Raw genomic sequence first — 8,561 nt, 5'->3', positions numbered from 1 at the left:
GAGAGTCTTCAGAGTGTTTCCTCTTCCTGGCTTCAGCCTCAGCAGTTCTTGTCTTCTTGAGCTCTGAAGCTGTTGACCGGCTCTTTGGCTTTGAGACAGTCATTCTTGTTGGGAAGACAATTGGAACTGCTTCTTGCCTTGGTGCATCAGATTCAGCCGTAGCAGGCTTCTTCTTCTTCTTTGCGGCCATCCTGGGGTCGATGCCAGGACGCCCAAGTGCCTTGCGCTTCTCAGCCTCATTATAGGCTTGCACACATCTGTCAGCCAGAGTCTTCATGTGCTCACGCGAACCCTGAGCTTCTGCATGCTTCTTCACAAAGGCTTCCTTGAGCTCGTGCATCATTGTCTTGAAGTTCTTCACTTCTTGCACGCTGAGCTTGGCCATATGCTTCTTGAACTGAGCCTTTTCATAGTCAATCTTCTGCTTCAACCCAACAATGCGCTGGGCAATAGCAAGTTCTGAAGCAATGGCGCCTTGGAAGGCGACACTGAGGCCAATGGGTAGCTGCAGATCCTCAAAGCTGATGTTTGGCGTGTCAAACCACTCGTCAATGAAGTTGTGGATGATGGTGACATCAAAGAGAGGTAGATCATTGAAGATTTCTGCTTCTTCTTTGCTCTTGATGAGTTGCTGAAGAGCGTCATCTGCAAGATCTTCATCACTTGACAGATCAATATTGTCGTTGCGCAAAATGGCAGCAGCTATTAGCTCTTTGCCATTGTGAAACAGAGGCATCTTGGCCTTCTGGGGCCTTGAGACGCGTGATAGGTCTTCAGACTGCACACTGTCTTCAGGAGGTGCAGTTGCCAATGGCTTCGCCCTTGAGATTTTTGGTGAAGGGGCCGGCTTTGAAGCTTTTGGCTTCTTCAACTGCTTTGGCTTCGGCACTGCAGGTGCGTCATCAGACTCAGTGTCAGCTGCAGGCTCATTCACTACAGTCCCTTGAACCAAGATGTAGGTGATGAGGCCTTCAAGGTTGGCGAAAGGGCCGATGACATTGGGTTCTGCATGTCGTGTGCCATCTGCCCTTGGAGATGAGGGACCAGGGTTGAAGTCTAACCCAAAAGTCTTCTTGTTCTGCTTCGCTGAGTTCTGAGCAAACTGGAAGTTGCGCTTGAACAGATTGTCATCACGACACCATAGCAGTGACGACGAGTGTGCATCAGCAGGCTGTGGTCCACGGACCATGCATGGATAGAAGCCTTGAGCAATGGCTTCATCTCTGGACCTGGGTAGAAGATTCTTGAATAGGATGTCTCCGCATGGTCTCTTGATGGCGCTTTCCTCAGCATACTCCTGGGTCACAAATCTATATTTGAACCATTGTTCTACCCAATATCTTCGAATCCATTGGATTCGGGTCTTGTGCTGACTGTAATCCTCTTCAGGATCTGTCTTGTACATTTCTGAGAGTTCATCTGGCAGATCTCTGGAGGTCTCACCACGACGCTTTCTGCCACCCTTTCTTGCTGCTTTCTCTGAAGCCATAAACTTTAACTTGAAAGGCTTCAAGACGTTCAAAGGCTTCAAGGGTTTTCGTTTGCTGGACCAACAGGAACTGGCTTCGGGAGAATTTATGTGATGCTGTAAGAATTCTGCAAATGAATGCAGACTATGAGAACCAAAGGATTCTCCCACGGACATGTACTTGTGACAGCATTAAGGTGCGAGGGAAGGGGAAGAGGTCATATGCATTCTCAGAAGATTTTGAAGATAAATCAGTTTAGAAGACATTGACCTCATCGTGCGAAGACAATCACTCATAGATAAGAAGTTGGTTCCAGATTTGTACGAATCCAGAGATCATTACAAGTGAGGAATCTAACTACTTTGTGAAGCACAAGTGAATATACTAGGCATGTTTATGAGATGCACTATGAGAGAGATCTAGCTTGTGTGAACAGAAACTGCTTGTGGTAGAAAGTGACAGATCAATAGGATCAACGGTGCTGTAAAAAGGGAGTTTTATTTACCACACTGAGAACTGCTAGATGAAGTGGGAGATGAGGCAGAGCAGTTCGATCCTCCGTGCCCTAACTTGGCGACGGAGGACACCTACGGCGACGGCGGAGAGGACGATGTCTGCGGTCGGCGTGAAGACGGCGTCGGAGAGGTTGCGGCAGCGAAGCGCTTCGTCGCCGGCGTCGTCGAGAGCTAGCGGTGGCGCTAGGGTTCGTGCGAGGGTAGAAGAAGAGATAATGACCACTGTGAGTGTGTATTTATATGCACATGAGCGGCACTGTGCTATTACACAGGTGCCCCTGGCGATTCCCATTTGGGGAACACGTGGCCATTATGCGGAATTTAGGGATTTGTTCCACGTCCCACGCACGCCTGGATTGTCGGGTGGTCGTTCCTACTTCTCCAGAATTCATGTGGAGGAATGAGCATTGAAAACGGACTTAATGGTTGTCTCTGTATCTTCTGCTGACAAGGACGCAGAGAAGACATTCGACAGTTTCAATAGAATGCATATGACTTGGAGAGATAGAGTTTGAGATAGAAAGCATAGAGAGGTTAGGGTCCGATCACATTCACTTAGTTCAAAAGATTCAACACGAAGACATAGCTATAAGTGAATGCTATAGAGGACAGAATACTAGCATATATATATAATCAACATAGTGAAGATAATCATGGAAATATGTTGAGATCGAAGCTAAACCAAATGTGAAGACATTGCAAGGTAACGCCATGAGTGAAACACTTCAAAATAGAACGTTTGGTGGTGGCGTTACCCATCGTATAGGAAGTATTAGACCCAGACACGGCACACAATTATCATGGCTTTCCGAAGTCAAATTTCACATTAATGTGTTCACACTTCGAATTTATGTCTTCATTGATTGAAGATATACTTCACTTCGTGTGTTGCACATCTAAGTCATCAATATGCATAAGGGTTAGGATGTGTGCCTGATCACAGGACATTTGAGGATTCCAGGATATTTAGCTCACACCGTAACTTGCAAAACCTCTTCTCATCCAAGGGCTTGGTGAAGATATCTGCCAATTGCTCTTCAGTGTTGACGTGTATGATATCAATGTCTTCCTTCACAACATGATCTCCGAGAAAGTGATGACGAATTTCAATGTGCTTTGTCTTCGAGTGCTGAACTGGGTTGTTAGCAATCTTGATGGCGCTTTCGTTGTCGCAGTAAAGTGGCACTTGCTTCAGATGAATGCCATAGTCCTTGAGTGTTTGCTTCATCCACAGAAGCTGAGCGCAACAAGATCCAGCAGCAATGTATTCAGATTCAGCAGTGGAGAGAGATACACAGTTCTGCTTCTTTGAAGACCAACATATAAGTGATCGCCCCAGAAAGTGACATGTGCCTGATGTAGACTTGCGATCAACTTTGTCACCAGCATAATTAGCATCCGAGAATCCAACCAGATCAAACTCTGAGCCCTTTGGATACCATAATCCTAGAGTTGGAGTGTGAGCCAAATATCGAAGAATTCGCTTCACAGCTAAGTGATGCGACTCCTTTGGTGCCGCTTGAAATCGAGCACACATGCAAACACTAAGCATAATATCTGGCCTAGATGCACATAGATAAAGTAAAGAACCAATCATGGAGCGGTATACCTTTTGATCGAACTCTTTACCATTGTCGTGGCATTGGTGTTGTGAAGCCTTTGCAGTCTTGCATACCGAACTTCTTCAGGCAATCTTTGAGATACTTCTCTTGAGATATGAAGATGCCATTGCGTTGTTGTCGTATTTGAAGACCAAGGAAGAACTTCAGCTCCCCCATCATGGACATCTGATATTGCTCTTGCATCATATATCCAAACTCTTCACTGTACTTCTGATTGGTGCAGCCGAAGATAATGTCATCCACATATATTTTGCACACAAACAGTTCACCATCATATGTCTTCGTGAAAAGAGTGGGATCTAGGGAACCAAGTATGAAGCCTTTGCTCTTCAGGAAGTATTTGAGTGTGTCATACCAGGCCCGAGGGGCTTGTTTGAGGCCATACAGTGCCTTGTTGAGCTTGTATACCATGTCAGAATGTTTTGGATTTTCAAAGCCAGGTGGTTGTGCAACATACACTTCTTCTTCAATCTTGCCATTGAGAAAGGCACTCTTCACATCCATTTGATATAGAAGTATGTTATGATGATTTGCATAGGCCAGCAGTATGCATATGGCTTCAAGTCTAGCCACCGGAGCAAATGTTTCATCGAAGTCAATGCCTTCCACTTGAGTATATCCTTGAGCAATGAGACGAGCTTTGTTTCTGACAACTTGACCATGCTCATCTTGCTTGTTGTGGTATATCCATTTGGTGCCTATTATATTGTGCTTCCGTGGATCAGGACGCTTAACCAGTTCCCATACATTATTCATCTCAAACTGTTGAAGCTCTTCTTGCATAGCTTGAATCCATTCAGGTTCCATGAAGGCTTCTTCAACTTTCTTGGGTTCTGCTATTGAAACGAATGCGAAGTGCCCACAGAAATTTGCTAGCTGAGTTGCCCTTGAACAAGTGAGTGGACCAGGTGCATTGATGCTATCAATTATTCTTTCAATCTGCACTTCATTGGCAACGCGAGGATGTACAGGGCGAAGACTTTGCTCTTGTTGTTCATCGTCGTTGTTGGAAGGAATATCTTCAGGCTGAGCATTGTCTTCATGTTGATCAGGAGCTGAAATGATAAGTTCTTCTTCAGGATGAGCTTCAGAAGGTATAATTTCTCCAGTTCCCAATAGCTTGATTGATTCACTGGATGGAACTTCATCTAGCACATTTGGTAGTTGCTCTCTTTGTGAACCGTTGGTCTCATCGAACCGCACATCCACTGTTTCAACCACTTTGTAATGAAAGAGATTGAAGACTCTGTAGGAGTGTGAATCCTTTCCATATCCAAGCATAAAACCCTCATGTGCTTTTGGTGCAAACTTTGAGGTGTGATGTGGGTCCTTGATCCAGCACCTTGCGCCAAATACTCTGAAGTAACTGACATTTGGCTTCTTGCCAGTAAGGAGCTCATAAGATGTCTTGTTCAGTAGCTTGTGAAGATAAACACGATTGATTGTATGGCATGCAGTATCAATGGCTTCGGGCCAGAATTTTCTTGGGGTCTTGTATTCATCTAGCATCGTTCTGGCCATTTCAATTAGTGTTCTGTTCTTGCGTTCGACGATGCCATTCTGTTGTGGCATGTACGGGGCCGAGAATTCATGTGTGATGCCCAAGGTATCAAGATATGTATCGAGCCCAGTGTTCTTGAATTCAGTGCCATTGTCACTTCTGATGTGCCTTATCTTGGTGCCAAAATTGTTCATAGCTCGATTGGCGAAGCGTCTGAAGACATCCCGCACTTCAGTCTTGTAAAGGATTATGTGCACCCAAGTATATCTAGAATAATCATCAACAATAACGAAGCCATAGAGGCAAGCAGTAGTAGTTAGAGTTGAGTAATGAGTGGGACCGAAAAGATCCATGTGAAGCAGTTCGAAGGGTTGAGTAGTGGTCATGATTGTCTTCGAGGGATGTTTGGCCCTCGTCATCTTCCCTGCTTCACAGGCACCGCATAAGTGGTCTTTCTTGAACTTGACGCCCTCGATGCCTATGACATGCTTCTTCTTCGCAAGGGTGTGGAGGTTCCTCATGCCAGCATGTCCAAGCCTCCGATGCCAGAGCCAGCATTCTGAAGCCTTTGCTAGAAGACATACTGCAAGCTGTGGCCCTGCTGAGAAATCTACCATGTACAAATCATCTTTTCGATACCCTTCAAACACTAGAGACTTGTCAGATTCCATTAGTACAAGGCAACGATATTTTCCAAACATTACGATCATGTTCAAATCACAAAGCATTGAGACAGACATTAAGTTGAAGCCAAGGGATTCAACAAGCATGACTTTATCCATGTGTTGATCCCTTGAGATTGCAACTCTACCTAGACCCAATACCTTACTTTTACCAGTGTCAGCAAATGTGATGTGGCTCTTGTCGGATGGACGTAAGGTTGAGTCCATAAGAAGACTTCTTTTGCCAGTCATGTGATTTGTACACCCACTGTCAATAATCCATTCTGAAGATGCTGGTGTCGTACCCTACAGTGCAGTTAGGGGGATAGGCTTCACCAAGAGCATTATGAAGCAAAAACATTTGACAAACCAGTGGATTATGAAAGCTTAGATCCAAGTTAGGACTAATAGGGAGAGTAGCAAGCGATTCAGGTACGAAGTACATAGTAAGACCATTTGGGCATTTGATCTTGCACCCTACAAGATGTTTAAGGTCCCCAGCAATAGCGTCAGACGATTTTGGTTTTCTGCTGGAGACCTTTCCCTGCAAAAGAGAGTTAAGCCTTCTTAACCACCCACATCTTCAAGGGTGGCTTAGAAGCAATAAGTCTAAGTGCAGCATCTAAGAATTTTGGCTTTGAAGCCTTAGCAAACAGTCTTGCAGGCAGACAATAGTACTCATAAGAATAAGCAGAATAGTTCTTGGTCTTATGAACATGGCAGTTTGATGAACCGCTCTCATATTCATATGCCTGAGCATGATTTCCCTGCAAAACATTTGCGTTAGTGCGACTCAGGTGAGTCCTCTGTCTGTATGAAGCCTTTCGACCATATGAAGCCTTTGGTCTGAGGTTTGTCTTCTTCATGTGAGGTGTCATGATGACATTCACAGGAAGACTCTCCAGACACCTTTTCGGAACCCAGATCTTCTTCATAGGCGGTCCATTCCTGCAGTTAGTACCAATGTACCTGGCAAACACTTCACCATTCTGATTCTTAAACAGTATATAGTTTGCATCAAAGGATTCATCAATGATAATGGGGTTAGCACAAGTGAAGCCAGATATTTTGGATGGATCTGCTGAAGGTTCCTTTGCAGCAACCCACATGGTTTTGGGGTACTGCTCAAGTTTCCAGTAAGATCCATCTGCATTCATTTTCCTTACGAACGCTACACCCTCTTTCCTAGGGTTTCGGTTCAGAATCTGCTTTTTTAGGACATCACATAGCATCTGATGCCCTTTAAGACTTTTGTACATCCCTGTTTCAAGCAATGTCTTCAACCTAGCATTCTCATCAGCAATAGCGGTGGTATCCTCAGCAGAGGGGTTAGTTACCGCATCAACAGTTGAAGATATTGCAACAGCGGTAGCAGTAGAACATTCAGAAACAGAAGTAGCATTATCACGCTCAATGCATTTAAGACATGGTGGTTCAAATCCTTCCTGAGTAGGACTGATCTGTTTGGCGCGAAGTGACTCGTTTTCCGTTTGAAGATCTTCATGAACCGCTCTCAATTTCTCAAGATCCTACTTCCTTTGAAGATAATCATAGGAAAGCTTTTCATGAGTTGTTGAGAGAGTTTCATGACGACTTTCAAGTTCCTGATACTTAACGTGAAGATTTTTTATGTCTTCAATTAAGGATTCCGATCGAGTCATTTCAGCACCTAACAGATCATCGCTTCTGTCTAACAGTTTTTGAATATGTTCCATAGCTTTCTGTTGTTCAGTTGCAATTTTAGCAAGTGTTTTGTAGCTAGGTTTTGAACCACAATCAGAGTCATCGTCACTAGATGTTTGATAGTGAGTAGTGCGTGTGTTTACCTTGGCACCGCGTGCCATGAAGCAGTAGGTAGAAGCGGAGTAGTCCTTGTCATTTGCATCGGTGTCGGTGATGAATTCATTGTCTTCAATGTTGAAGATGGACTTGGCAATGTATGCTGTAGCCAGACTTGCGACGCCTGAGTCGGATTCCTCCTCAGACTCCACCTCCGCCTCCTCAGAAGCAGACTCCTCCTCTGAATCCATTTCCTTGCCAACAAACGCACGTGCCTTGCCAGATGAGCTCTTCTTGTGTGATGAAGACTTTGAGGAAGACTTGGAAGAAGACTTTGAGTATTTCTTCTTCTTCTTCTTCTTGTCGTCAGAGTTATATTCCTTGCTCTTCTTCTTCTTTTTGTTCTCATTGTCCCACTGTGGACACTCAAAGATGAAGTGGCCAAGTTTCTTGCACTTGTGACATGTTTTCTTCTTGTAGTGATGAGCAGGAGCTTCATCATTCCTTGAACTTGATCGGGAAGACTTTCTGAAGCCTTTCTTCTTGGTGAATTTTTGGAACTTCTTGACAAGCATAGCAAGTTCCCTTCCAATGTCTTCAGGATCATCAGAACTACTGTCAGATTCTTCTTCAGATGAGGAGACAGCTTTTGCCTTCAAGGCATGAGTTCGCCCATAGTTTGGACCATAGATATCTCTTTTCTCCAAAAGCTGAAACTCATGTGTGTTGAGCCTCTCAAGTATGTCAGATGGATCGAGTGTCTTGAAATCAGGACGTTCTTGAATCATCAAGGCCAGGATGTCAAACGAACTATCAAGTGATCTCAGCAGCGTCTTGACGACTTCGTTTTTGGTAATCTCAGTGGCGCCGAGGGCTTGAAGCTCATTTGAGATGTCAGTGAGTCGGTCAAATGTGTGCTGGACATTCTCATTGTCATTTCGCTTGAAGAGGTTGAAGAGGTTGCGAAGGACACTGATTCTCTGATCTCTCTGGGTTGAGATGCCTTCATTGAC

This window comes from Triticum urartu, chromosome 3 (assembly GCF_003073215.2).
Source record: "Triticum urartu cultivar G1812 chromosome 3, Tu2.1, whole genome shotgun sequence".
In the NCBI taxonomy this organism is placed as follows: Eukaryota; Viridiplantae; Streptophyta; class Magnoliopsida; order Poales; family Poaceae; genus Triticum; species Triticum urartu.
The sequence above is the reverse complement of the archived record's forward strand: the minus strand, read 5'-3'. Positions refer to the sequence as shown.